The sequence below is a fragment of the Camarhynchus parvulus genome, chromosome Z, assembly GCF_901933205.1.
Source record: "Camarhynchus parvulus chromosome Z, STF_HiC, whole genome shotgun sequence".
Classification (NCBI taxonomy): domain Eukaryota; kingdom Metazoa; phylum Chordata; class Aves; order Passeriformes; family Thraupidae; genus Camarhynchus; species Camarhynchus parvulus.
Window position 1 is genome coordinate 59,449,696 of NC_044601.1, and position 14,001 is coordinate 59,463,696.

Here is a 14,001-nt window from a genome sequence, read left to right on the forward strand (position 1 = left end):
AAATTAAATTATTAGAAACAGACACTGTGGTTTTTAGTTGGATTTTTTTTGGGGGGGGAGAGGGGTTGATGTTTCCATCGATGTCTCCTACAGATGTTTAATATGTATGCTGTGGAGATATCCAGGGATGGAAGAATAGGAGGATATCAAATAAATAGAAGTGTGACTTCCTGCTCTGTTTATAAATGCTTTTATATTTTAGAAACTGCTTTTATGGTGTGGTTTTTTAAAATGGAGAGTGAACTATCTCTAAAGTGTAGTAGAAAACACTGGGTTTCATAACTGAGGGCCAGTTGTTACTCTTGATATAACATGTAAGTCTGCTGTGTTCAAGAATTATTTCTTCTGAGGTAGCTGTAGTGAAGGGAGCAGACTCTGTAATGATATTCCAAGAGTGAAGAGCTGCACAGAGGTGAGAGGCAGTAGGGCTGTTTAGCTGCTACTCAGATGGACAAGAGGTCTTTGTGGCCTTCTGTGAAATATGGGGTAATTGAAGGAGCATATCAAGAGATTGTGTAGCAGCTCACCTCCTCTGCACTTTGTGAATATCAAGGTGCATGAGCAGGGGTTGGATGACCTCAGGTGCCAGGAGGGCCAGCTCCAGCAAACTCTACCTCCTGACAGCAGCCCAGACACAACTCTCCTGTCCTGGGCAAGGTGAATTCAACACCAGCTGTTGTGTTTTACCCTGTGGCTGCCTTGTAAATACAGGCCTTGCTATGAGTCTTAAATGCCTTGTAAATACAGGCCTTGCTATGAGTCTTAAATGGGAGGCAGTCTATTGAAATCTAAAAATATATTAAGTAGCCAAGTATCCAGGTTTATTCTTATCAACAGCTGGTAAGTTACCATCTGATGACACTGGTTGCTTGAGTCCGATCACTTCGCTGAACTTTAAAGATGGTGTGGAACTTTAGTTCTGACTTGAATAAACATTTCTGTTCAAAAACTTAATAAAGTCCAGAGTTTTCTCTCTGTGTTTTTGCCTACTTTGCAGCTCTGGTGTGTGAAAGTAATAAATGAAATTGAAATGGCTTTTTCCATGTGGCTCTGGGCTATAAGACTTTTCAGACCTGGTGGTATATAGGAATGTCTTTGAAACAATAACTCATATTTTTAGAGAAAGTGGAGGGATATGTGTGACTGACACAGATGGCCTTCCTTCGTATCATCTTCAAAGAAACTCTTCTTTATTATTTTTCTTGTGGTCAAATAAGAGGTAAAACTTAATCTAGAGAAATCCTAGTCTCCCAAGCATTTTTATAGACTCATAGTTGTTGGTTTGGGTTTTTTCCGCTGGTCACAGTCCCCTTATTGTATGTGCTGAACTTTGGAAAACTGGTGAAGGCTCTTTAGCTTGCATGGAGAGGGTATGGATGAGAAGAGTGGATTTTCCAGCTAAAGCATGCTTGAAATTCATTACAGCCTTCTTTTTTTTTCCTTTTTTTTAAAGCCTGTCAGATCTAAGTTTCCAAATACATTCTCCTTGCAGAGTTGCAGGACCATAGGCTGTTCCTTGAGTTGTCAGTGATTGCATTTCCCTTCCTTTGGTATGGCAGCTCCATGTCAGTCACTCCTCCTTTCTTCTGTAAAAGGAGTATCTGAAAAATACATATGGTAGGTGGTACATGGTCACCCTGTGTTTGATACACTCTTATTCTGTATAATACCTGTATAATTCTGTTGTAGGATGAACCTGTGACAAGTGACTAATAAAGAATTTTGGACAGGAGTCACTTCTGTGCATTGATAGTGCCACATTAGTGACAGACAGAGGTAAGGAATTTTATTTCAAAGGTGTCGGTAATGCTCAGTGAAATGGATATTAGTAGTTTGGTAGGTTCAAGACATTACCTTCTTTTCAAAGTGGTTTTGCAAACAGGTTTTGCCAGAACCTGTTGCATTCTGGCAAAAGTTACTACAGTATGTATTTTCATTCAGTCCTGCTGAACGGAAAAGAGGGAGACCAGATGGATGAAGATCCTGAATCCTATTCAGTTATTAAGGCAGCTGTGTAAAATCCTGCCACAGTCCCACAGAAGGATTCAGGTTTTATGGATCTGTCTTACCCTGACAGCTCCTGCACATCTCACCTGCAGCTTGGTTGCAGACATAGATTCTAGTGAAGGCAGGACGGGGTTAATTGTAGTCATGGTGATGGTTTTGGGAAATAACATTTATCTTTGTCTTGCAGCCTACCTGGGAGAATACTGTGTTCAGTAAATAGGTGAGCCACTTTAAGGCTCTTCTCAGGAGGTTTTCATTTTTCCCTGGCACATCCAGAAAATGCAGGACTTACTTTAGCCTTGGATCTCTATTATCTGTAATTAAATGCTTAAATCTGTGGTGTGTCTGCCTAAACAGGTGACTAAATTGATTCCATCTGAAGTACTCAAACCCACTGAGCTGAGAGGAGGACTTCATTATGTAGCTCTTTTCTGACACAGACCACATGAATCTTAATGTTTTCTTTATTCATTTGCTTTTCAAAGGAAAATCTCCAAGCTTTCAGAATGTAAACATCCCAGAGATAGAGAACTGAGCCTTCAACTCCAGCTTTTATCTGAATGTCCAATATCAGCAGCTGTACAGATGTAATCAGATTGGGAAATGAGACTGTTTTTCTGGTTTTGACTGTAGATTTCTTTAGACTGTGTGGTGCCCAACCCTGAAATATGCAGGGGAACCAGAATTTTTTCCAAAAATTCCAGGGGAATTTTTTGGGGAACCAGAGCAGCGGAATGATCAGGAAAGTTTTGCTCTTTCTTTTATCTGCATATACGTAGCTCAGTTCCTGTTCTTTTTAGGGGAAGATACCCATTCTCTCTATGGAAATGAAGAAGGATGCATAGCCATTTAAAAAACCCAGCCCCAACCCCTACAAAGAAAATGAAACCAAAACGCACAATAAAAAAATCCCTGACCAAAAGTAGCTGGTGCTGTGCATGCTGAGGAGAAGCAGTGTGAGACAGTACAGTAATAAAACGAAAATGGATGATGTGCAGCTTCTTGTATTTTTTCTTAATGCTTTAATTACCCAGCGTGCTAGACCTGAGAAAGATATGTGATGTTGATAAATGGCAGAGATGGGTCAAAATGCCATTTGAAAACAAGCACCTTACAATCCTAGCTGGTGTGGCTTTTACTGAAAATCTGTCCAGGCTGTACTGGACTGAAACTAATATTTTCCTTTCCTTTGGTTAAGATTGAGAAGAAATCTCCACTGATGCAAAATGTAACCATTTCTTCTTTAGAAGGACCATTAGAAATGAGTAATGTCTCTTATTTTTAGTGGTCTTCGCAGATTCATTGTTGCTGTAGGTGCAAGATGGCAGTTCTATGCAGAACTGTGTTCCTGCTGCTTCCACTGTATTTAAATGAGTGAACTAGATGTGTTTTATCCTTATAAGCTTGTGTGTTTCTTTGCCAAGGGCAAATTTTCATCGAAGGCAGTTTCTCTATGATTTTTCCACAACCATATGCAGCTAAAAATTTGATTAGGCTGTTTCTGAAGGATATTACTACAAGTGTTTTTTTCCAATCTTTTAGCTGGAATGCATTTGTATCTGACTCATCCCAAATGTCAGCAGCTAGGGAGAACTGGTTTGAGTTTAGAATTCTGCATCTGAGGCCTGAAGATATTTGGATGTTCTCTGTCTGTCACTAAGAACACCTCATCCATCATTGCTATTTGTTCTTTAAAAATCTTCTTTGGTGAGGTTGAGAAGTGCTGTCCTTCTCACAGGTGGTAAATTTTTACAAAAGTGTCTCTCACAGGCAGTTACTGGAGCTCCTGAGAGAGAAGTTTCCTGGGAGAAAGCTTTCTAGGACCAAGGTGTAGATGCTGGGTGTGGTTGGATGGTACAGTCTGCGCACTGAAAAAGTGTGCACAAAGAAAAAATGTGGGATAGACATTAGCAATACAACAGTGGGTGAATCTGTTTCTTTTTGATCAGCTTTCGCTTGCTGGAAACTCCTGCTGGACTCCCCTGGTTCTGATTGTGTCAAAGGAAACTGAATTAAAGAACTTTAGGTGAATCTGGTGAGAAGAACTGCTACATTTTCTTCGATAGGAGAAATTTTATTGAAAGCTAGAAAAAGTCTCCTCAGGTTCCAGGAATAGGATACTGATTGCATGCAAATAAATTAAGAGGAAAACAGATCCAAAATGGCAACAAAAAAGGATTATTGTACCCAGAAGTTTGTTTGAGAGGATGAATGCCTAGTTATGTCTGAATGTTCACTCAGAGTAAAAAGCTCAGTCTCTAGGAAGCAGACTCAGTATCCTTCATCCTTTTGTGCTTTCAGAAATAAGATTTTGCTGATTTTATGTGTTTATGAGTAGCAGGTACTGGAAAGCCATATGTATGGGCTTTTTTACAATCCCATAATTCTATTACTGAGAATTAGAACAGTTGAGTTAAAGCACTGTTCTTGGTGGGTTATTTTTGTTTTTGTTTTCCTTTGTTTTCTTTCTGGTTTTAGTTCTTTTTTTTTTAATAGATGCCACTCCATGTCATGTGGTAATTTCCATTCTGCCCTTTATTATTGATGGAAGATGCTTTGGAGCAATAAACATAGTGCACTTTTCAAATATATCACTCCTGCAAAAGATGACAATGTGTGGGAAGAATGCCCAGCAAATTAAAAATAAAAAAAAGAAAAAGGTTTTATTGAAGAAATCTACCTTAACAGCTTTAAGGTTGAGAAATGCCTGCTGCAGTGTTTTTGTTACAAGTAGTATTGAATCAAGGGTGCATGTGGTACGAGATTTTTCAAACACTTGTTCATAAATGCTTTCTGTATTGATTTCTTTCAAGTGTTCACAATGACACTCATTGCTAATTCAACAGTTTCTCATTGCTTGCTGTGTTTTGTTTGATGAGAACATGTTTGGGTTTTTAGTTTTAGTGTTTTTTTTTCTTTTTTTGGAAACACACTTGGGTAGTTCTTTTGAGTTTTTCTGTACTCATCAGTGTGGCACACAAAAATTCATGAATTTTTTACAAAGTTAAATTGGCTAATGTGGTAGTTCTATCCCATTTTATATACCAACTGAATACAGAGAGATGAAAATCAGATGTGTTCGCTGCTTTAAAACATTTTGTTATAAAGTATCAGAGAGCTCATTTGTTCTTTCTCTGACAACATCAAATCACAAGTTTTTGGATGTTAAGTTCCTGTCAGCTTCCATTGCAGTTTTGATATAAAAACAAACAACCAAAAAACTGATATGTTATCAGGGCTTGCTTATGAGGTTTTATGTTAGTGATGTGCCCATGAACTGTATATTGATGTTTAAAGAAATGTTAGTTAAATACTTGCGCAGGGTTTGAGAAACTGTTGATTATGTCGGGGAAAAATGGAGTTACTGCAAAAAACCAAAGTGGAATGTGCCCCTGTTTTTTTTCTGTTCATTTTATAACTTGGCTGATGAGGAGGATTTTATTCAGAAATAGCCTATAAGCACAGTGCAGTGGTCCAAAAACTGAAACTCAATGCCATATTAGGTATAGCTGCAATAAGCTGCAACTTTGTTGGAATGATTACACAGGGCGACTGGAATTTGGAACATGAACCGGGTTATTAGCACAAAAATGCCATTCTGGTGTTATTTAGTGCTTAATTGTTTGGACAAACTGCACTTCATATTGATGGAGTTTCTAACATTCCCCTAGTATCTTGCATCACCAGCCTGTGAAGTTGTTGCACTGGCAAAGCAAAACAGACATAATTTGGACTAAAAAATTAATGCTTTTCTCAGCTGCAAACTTACAATTTTGACTAATGGAATTAGTGAAATAATGGAGAAGAATTTAAGAAATACTCTGAGAACTCTGTTGTATGCAACTGATAGTGAAGACCTTGTCACTGAGCCTTGTATTGTTTTACCCATATTGCTATTTTAAAACCAGTTAGAATTCCTAAATAGCCAGGAAAGGTCCCATCTGTCTAATCAGCACTTCTGCTCCAGGAGCAGACAGAAATTCCAGGCAAACATGGGCTGTGTGGGACACTGCATTAATTCCAATTTAGCTGCTGTTTGCTGACTCCAGTTTGCAGTTACTGGAAGGCTGGTAGGGAGCCTTAGCAAGAAGAGAGGGAAGAGGGTTTGAAAGGGATAAATAAACATTAGGTTCTGGCTGGTGTTGCAACTGTCTAGGAAAGGATTCTGCAGGACGATAAGGACCTGCAAGGAATGCTTTGAGGAAATGGTGTTTAGCTCAGATGTATTTTTATAGCACTGCAGAAGCCAGTACATGAGAGAGGAATGATTTTTGTCTGCCACACCACATATTACATAACAGCTTTATTGGCATCATATTTTGGAGGAAGAAGGTGTTTGTGTTTTCCACGCACATGAAACTAAGGATTGCCTCCCCTTTTTAATGCAATTGTCCTGCACCCAGTTGACAAGGCCTCTTTGAACCTTGCTCCAAGCACAGGCTATCCTTGCACTGGAAGGCACTGGCAGAGTTCTCTGTGACTGAATTCCCCTTCATCCATGCACAGCTTTGAAGAAGGTCAGTTTTCATAAAGGTTTTGTATTCTTCTTGGTATCTGAGATAACACTGTTGGGAAACAAGAGCAGACAACTCTCAGATTCCATGTTTCAGTCTTCCAGCAATCCCAGGTAAATGAAAGATTCATACAGACTCTGGCTGTGCTTTCACAGACTTGCACATCTCTTAATTTAAGAATCTAGCTTTAAGGAGCTGAGTGGTCTGAAGGGGTAGTGTTTCCCAGCTTTATCTGCTTTATGGGGTCCCAAACCTTATGCTTTGAGAATTGACATAGTATGTGTAGCACTATGTGCTCTAAACTGTACCAAGAGGACACATATAAGAAGCATCATCTATATGAATTAGTAAAAATAATACAGATTAAATGACATCTTTTCAGGGTTAAGATCTTTCAGTGTTTATGCAGTGTAATTTTTACAAACTGCTTTGTAAAATAAAAATAAAAAATAAAAAATGTTTTTATTTCATTGTAGCTACAATTTGCTGATGAAAACGAGCACTGTAATTCAGCTGTATTGGAATGGGATGGAAGAATGTCTTACAGGACTGCTTTGTGAGGCATAGGAATAAACACAGTACAGGGAGGTAGTATTCTTTGGGTAGTGTTATTCACAGCAGCAAAAATTTACACAGAGGCATAAGAACCACACAGAGGGTCAACTGTCTGATCCAGTATTTATTCACTAGTATTGCCACTGTTACTTCAGTATTATGAAACGGTCATCAAAAGGAAATAAATGAAAATAATAAGTTCATAAAACCTATGTTAAAAGCAAAAAAGATCAGAAAGCTGTGTGGAAAAAAATTCCACAAAGACATTCATTTACATAAATTAATGAGAATATTTAGATATGTGTATCTCAATTAAATACTTCTTATATTTTGCTTCCAGTGCCTTTCATTTGCAGTAACTCCTCATTCATCAAACTAATGTTTCATTAGTTTCATAAATGTGGAGTTAGTGCAAATGATCATAATTTAGAAATTAAGCATATTCCAGAATCTCAGTCCATTCCTTGTGTGATGATTAGGATGTCTCTATAGAGTAGAGAATATTCTCAGTATTGCTTGTAGGCCTGCAGTGTTATGTACACATGCCAAATTTTACGTAAGTTAAATGAAGACGTTGAGCCCCAGGTGTGTGAATTTTACACCAATACAGACTTGGCAGCACTCAGGTTTTACAGCTGAGTAGAGGTGGTGTTCACCACTGTGGCAGAAAGAAGGCTGCAGTGGAACACAAATTACTGCAATGGTATCCCAGGTCACTGTAAGTGAGATGTATTGGATGGAATATGACTCTGTCTCCTTCTCAGCTTGTCCAGACTACAGGATCAGTGAAGAGGACACTTGCAGGGCACTTCTTTGTGTGCAGACATTGCAGGGACAGGGAGGGAATCCAAAGGGATAAAACTGACAATGAAAAGCCTCCCTAAAAGTAGTCGATATATGGCCTCTTTTCTAATGCAGGGCATCGGTTTACATTATTAAAGTAGTAGTTTCCTTGGTAGTTCTGTAATCATCTGGCAGGTAGCCACAGAATTTTTAGACGTCCTTGGTTCTGCTGTAGAGTATCTTCTGAGTTACTTAAGAACTGCTGCTGAGGACTCTGCAGTCACCTTGCTGCATGATGTGGGCTGTGATGGTTGTTGGGAAGGATGAGAGTTTGACAAGAAAGTCTCACAGATATGTATGCTTAGCAGAAAGATTTTTAAATGTAGAGTCTGATGAAGGAATAGAGATGGAAGCAAGTTTTGATACAGAAGAAAAGAATTGCTGAGCCAGTCTAACTGGATAGCCAAGAAGGCAAAGGGTATGTTAGTTAGAAGGGGTTTTTATGACTTAGAGCAAAGGATAAACCCACCTCAAACAAGAAGATGTTTTTACCAAGCAGAAAGATAGCAGAGGCAAACAAGTCAGCAAAGTTGCAAGTAGAAAAAAGGTCTCAGAATTTTCCACTGCAAGAAAACTGAAAAACAACTTCTAGCTTCAACTGTAATGTACTAACTTTTAGTGATTGGAGAATAGTAACATGAATATGGTAATTACAGTAGTTATGATAGGCTATAGGTAATACTTAAGGTATAGATTGGTTCTACTGTATTAAGATGCTCAGCAAAGAAAAGTATATAATGCATTGTAACCAAAACCAAAGGGTCTCCAGGCCTGCCTGCAGCTGGAGCTGACAGCTGTAGGCACAGACTCTGTTACCCACAACCCTGGACTGCTGTAACCTCTTGGATGGAATAAACTGCATTTTGGAGAGTCGCCTGAGTCCTGCATCTCTCATTTAGGCTCTTGCAGATGGTGGCATGAGTTCTTTTTCTTTCACAACCAGTAATCTTTCTTCCATTTCAAACTTACGCTTCTGCCTCGTGTCTCAGTTTGGGATTACTGACCCCTCAGAGTGTAGCCTTGAGTCCATTCTCCAGAGTCCAGTTCCCACTGATGGGAATTTACTCAACAAGATTTACAGGGAACTCCCTCAATTTACTGTATAGCATAGTTTAGAAAAAAATCAGAGCATAAACAGGGTCATTATTGCACAATGACTCCTTAAGTGCGTTTGGTCAGGATTTGAACTGGTGGCCAGCTGTAGCCAGGGAATATATTTCCTTCTCCTGCTGTAGTGCTACACATAGTGACTCTTCATGGTGTTTTTGAGCTCCTTTTTGTTTTATGTCACTGCTGGAAGCTTGGTAATATGGTATAAGAGCAATTGATGTATTTTAACTCTGTCTGTTATTCATTATGACATGTATTGCATCAGAATTGCAAAACAGAAGTCAGACTTGCATAAGTCAGAATAAAAAAAGGCACTTCCAGTATTGGCATTCTGTGTGTTGCAGATAAAAAGAAATTAGTGTCTTTCCCTCAGACAGAGAGCAGGTGCTTCTGATCATGATGGTGACAAAGGTTTTATCAGTGAGGAATAGGGATGGGCAAACATGACTAGTCAATGCCACAAGATCAGAGATCTTTAAGTGAACTGCCCATAGGCAGTCATTGTCTGGGGAGGAAAGCTGTTTCTTTCTAGCTCAAGAAGAAAACACAGTCAATTTCTTGAACTTTCGTGACTTAGTACTCCCCATAGTTTCAAGCAAGTGGGTTTTGGTGCATTGAACTACCAGGAAAGGTTTTGAAACTTTTTATCATCCTGACTATTGACTGAATCCATTATTAAAAACAAAACAAAAAAGAAATTCATCTTGAGGGAACTTTCTCTATCAAGTTAAATTCTGTCTGGAGTAATCACTAGGCCTTAGTCTGTCTCTTAAATCACACTCTGAAACTTTGAGGACATTCCACTTGTGAAGCTCAGTAGTTTCTCAAAAGATGAGAAAAAGACCTTTTTTTCAAAAGACCTTCCTGGCAAAACATTCTGCTCTCCTCCAGTGCCACACAATTACATGGAAACCACGAGCTTGTCTGTTCACTGCAGGTTGCAGTACCCTCACTGAGTTTTCTTCTGGGAACCAGCAGCAGAACTTCACATGAGCTCAAGGGCTTTGTGTAGTAGCTCTTTCTGCTCCCCAGCCCTCTCTGTGGGCTTGACCATTCACATCCCTCCCAGGCTCTGAATTTTCAAAGATGCTTTGGTGTCCCAGTGGGGAAAGGGCTGAGTTCTGCTAAGCCTGCCATATCATTCAGCAACATTGAGTGTTAGAAGGAGCAAAGTAAGTGTGAATGGAGGAAGGAAAGAAGACTTTAAGGTTATTTCTTGCACCAACATGACTTAAACATTGCCTTTTCAGAAAGTTGGAAAGTTTCTGGCTTATCTCCAGCTTGACTCACCATTTACCACCCCACAGCAATTCAGTCTGGAATCCTGCATAGAGCACTGACCTCAGAAGCATTTGGGAAATACACCAGAGATATAAGGATGCTCGGAATATCTGCTTGAACAGAAAAACAGAACCTCCATCATGAAGTCCCTCCGACCAGAGTCCAGATCTCCACCATTAACCTGTTGTCATGAGGTGACCTGCCGGAACAGTACCTTTAATCACCCCGATGCCTACAACTCTTCTGTGAAGGCTTCACAATTTCATGACATCAGGCTATGAGCCCTCAGAATCGTTGTCCTTCCAAAATATATTATTGAGGTTTAGCTCAGCAGGTGGTTTGAGGTAGTTCTTGGATGGCAGACTCAGAGAGATAGAATTCTGCTGCAGCAATCTTCCAAGTGAGTTGAGCAGAAGCGCAGATTTTGTTACTTGATTACTTGATAGCCCATGAAAACAAAACATGATGGCAATACCACCTATTTCTCCAACATTTTAACTTGGTTAGTTGTGTCCAAATGGACAACTGAGACATCCAGTGCCAGTGAAAGGGCTGTGAGAAGGATATTTACACCATGAGGAGGCAGTCACAAGAGTAGTCACCTAGGCATGGAATGAAAATACTGTGGGATATTTTTCAACAGGATCTTTGAACATAATAAAATTTTCTGTGTACTCCTCCAAGTATTGTAAAATGATGTTCTTCTTTGATGGTGAATTACACAAAGTGCCATTTGTTAAATGGATGTATTTTCAAAATCCCAGATGTTGGTAGAAGGATGCTGTGGTCTAAGTGGATAGGTCTGAACTTGGATAGAAATCTATTAGGAATTAATCCAAAAGTACTTCTCATGTGCATTTCACTATTCTTCTTGCAGATTATTTTTCTGTCTGGGCTTTTCTATTTGAAATCAGTCCACAGGCTTTCCTATTAGAAGTCCCCTTGGAAGCCCTCTTGTGATGAAACCCTTATTCTTTCGCTCCATGCAGAGATGTCTTGTGTTAATTATCCAAGAAAAGAGTGTGTTTAATTTGCAGCATAGGGATTGTGAAACGTTTCTGGGAATGTGATACTATGTTTGAAAAGTAGTAAATGTTGCAAAATAAGAATGAGAAGATTTACCCCAGACTTATTACAGTTTGGGAGGAAATGGATAGGTTGCTGTTCAGGACGGCTGGAAGTGGCCTGGATCGGTGAATCTGTGGAAGTAAAGGCAGACAAACTTTAATACACAGACAATTGTCTCATTTATAGACAGGCTTTCTGATGTGCTTCTGATTCCTCTGTATTTTGTGTATCTCTATCTGTTTAACAGATCCTGGATTCTGGCAAGCATTTAAAAAAAAAAGAAAAAAAGAAAAGGCTTAATTGGTGGCCAGTCTTAGAGATCAATAGAATGGCTGTTTTTATAATGAACTGTGCCTTGGCTACCACACAGAGAGTTTGATGGGTTCCTCAAGAGGTAAAATGTGGCCCATAACATCTTGTAGCTTTGGCTGTAGCGTGGATTTTTTTTGTTTCTGAGACGCACAGGGAGGTCTGTAAACCCACATATGCATCCCATTGTGGCAAATGAGTGTACATGGTATTGTTTATTGGATTGTTTTTCAAGACATATCTCTATAGGGAACCTGAACAATAAAATAAACCTTCCTCATGTGGGGTATTACTCATTTTTACTGTTATTGTTATAAAGAGTAATAATTCACATGGCAGTAGTGCTGTGAATTATTATTAGTGCTGTGTGTCTGAGTCACAGGCCTTGTGGTAGGTTCTGCATAAAAATCACCAAAAACTGCTATGAGATTGTGAGTGTAGAATAAAAGGCAGCAGGATGAGTGCAGGCTGGAAAGGGATGTTTTCCTTTGGAAAATGTTATGTTAGACATACATTTTGATGTTCTAACTTTTCCTCTCCGCAAAAGGAATGAAGTTTTCTGTTTGATTCTTGGAGTTTGTTGAGTCTTTCATTTCAGAAACTCAGCTTGAAAATGCTGGCAATTCTGAGAGTGGCCCTAAAATGTGCAGATGGTGTGTGTCACCTAGGAAGCAGTGTTTGCTACTGGATATTAATGTCACTAATATTAGTGTTAGAATCTTTTGTTTGTTGGCTGTTATTCATACAGGTAATTTGGAGTTGTGGGTTTCACTCTAATGTCCAGAAATCCATGTGGATTCCTTATGTAGAAGAATCTGTATTAGTGGATCAGTAATACTGGCTGATACTCTCTGTCTGTCTCTTTTTCATATACAGGCACACTTGCAAGCAGGAGTATGGTATTTCTAAAAGATTTATGGCAGTAGAAGAAAATAATTTCTCTACATTTTGAAAAGGGCTAGTATATATATATGTATTTTTTCAACAAATGTTCCATCTGAAGGACTGCAGATTTGGTTCAACTGACTTATTTGTGTTTATGCATTGCCAGTAGAATGAGACAAAGGTCAGAAGGTTTGTTGCAAGTTGAGGATTGATTGTGCTGAGTTCTTTTCTCAGTTCTAGGGTAGCTGTAGCTTTTCTCAAATCATCTGTAATTGTAGGGATCCTACGGAGATGCCTGTTGTACTTCTAGTCTTTTGTGTGTTCTTGATTTTAATCTCTGTGTGTATGTATAACTGTATCTTTTGCTTATTCCTCATTTGCTTGCTTTCTCCGCTGCACATTGCTGTGGCTGAGAGCTGAACATGGTTTCAAATGCTGGAGCTAGAGCTAATCTTTCACTTCTGCAGATGAGTTACAGTCTTCCTGAATTAGCAGGTTTACAGACAATCAAATCCCAACAGCTTCCCTGGAGCCACAGAAGATAAAGGCTGAGACTTGAACTATGGAAAAAAAAACATGAGAAAAGACTGAAAACTAAGGAGGCTGAAAATAAAAGCATCTTATCTTTATATATAATTTTTCTAATGCTTCTCAGTGAAAGGTAATCTAAGGCTGTGCTAAATTAATGGGATTGCATTATGTGAGGAAGCCAAACATGGGGTTTTGGACAGTTTGGGCAGTAAGTGCACAGGGAAGTCCAGAGCCAAACGAGGAGGGATCTGAGCAGTGTCTGGGCAGGCATAGCAGGAGAGTGGCTGCTGTCCTCTCAGCAGCCCTGGGCAGAGCTGTTGAAACTGTAAAAAGATTCGTGTGAGTCTTGATGTTTTGAAGAAAAATAGGCAGAATCCAGAGATCTCCGGCCCAACAACTGGTTTTGGCTGTGGAAGGACAAAAGAAAGTGTCACCTGGTCTAGGATTAGGTCATGTAGCTATTGGAAAACAGCCAGCTGCCCTGGGGAAAGAAACCTCCCAAAAGGGATTTTTAACTGCCAGTTGCACTAAACCAGCCCTGTAATTCTTGTTTGCTCTGGCAGATTCAGTCTTGAAAGTCTTCTCATACCAAATTTGAGTTTGGGACCTGTAAGTGCTGCTATGTTTTGAGTACTGAGCATAGAGTATGGTCAAGCATAAAGTGACAGTAGAAGGGACAGGAACAGTGCATGTGTTTTCATCTGAGCCTTCAGGGGATTATTCATTGCCTTTGGAACCCGCATGTAGTTTGTTGTGTGATGTAGGCTGTCAGGTCCATTCCTGCTGCAAATAAATCAATGAGGTGGAGAGCCAGAGATGTATCTTTTTATTTTCTGGTTTTCATTGTCATAGAGGAGAAATAAAAAAGGCTGACAGAGAAACTTGAGAAAATCTTGCC

The 14,001-nt window shown here is 39.3% G+C and overlaps 1 protein-coding gene across 1 annotated transcript in view; it reads left to right on the forward strand.

Moving 5' to 3' along the window:
• Positions 1-14,001, forward strand: part of ADAMTS12 (ADAM metallopeptidase with thrombospondin type 1 motif 12) — a 147,541-nt gene that overhangs the window by 26,895 nt on the left and 106,645 nt on the right. The gene's annotated exons all lie outside the window — the stretch shown is intronic.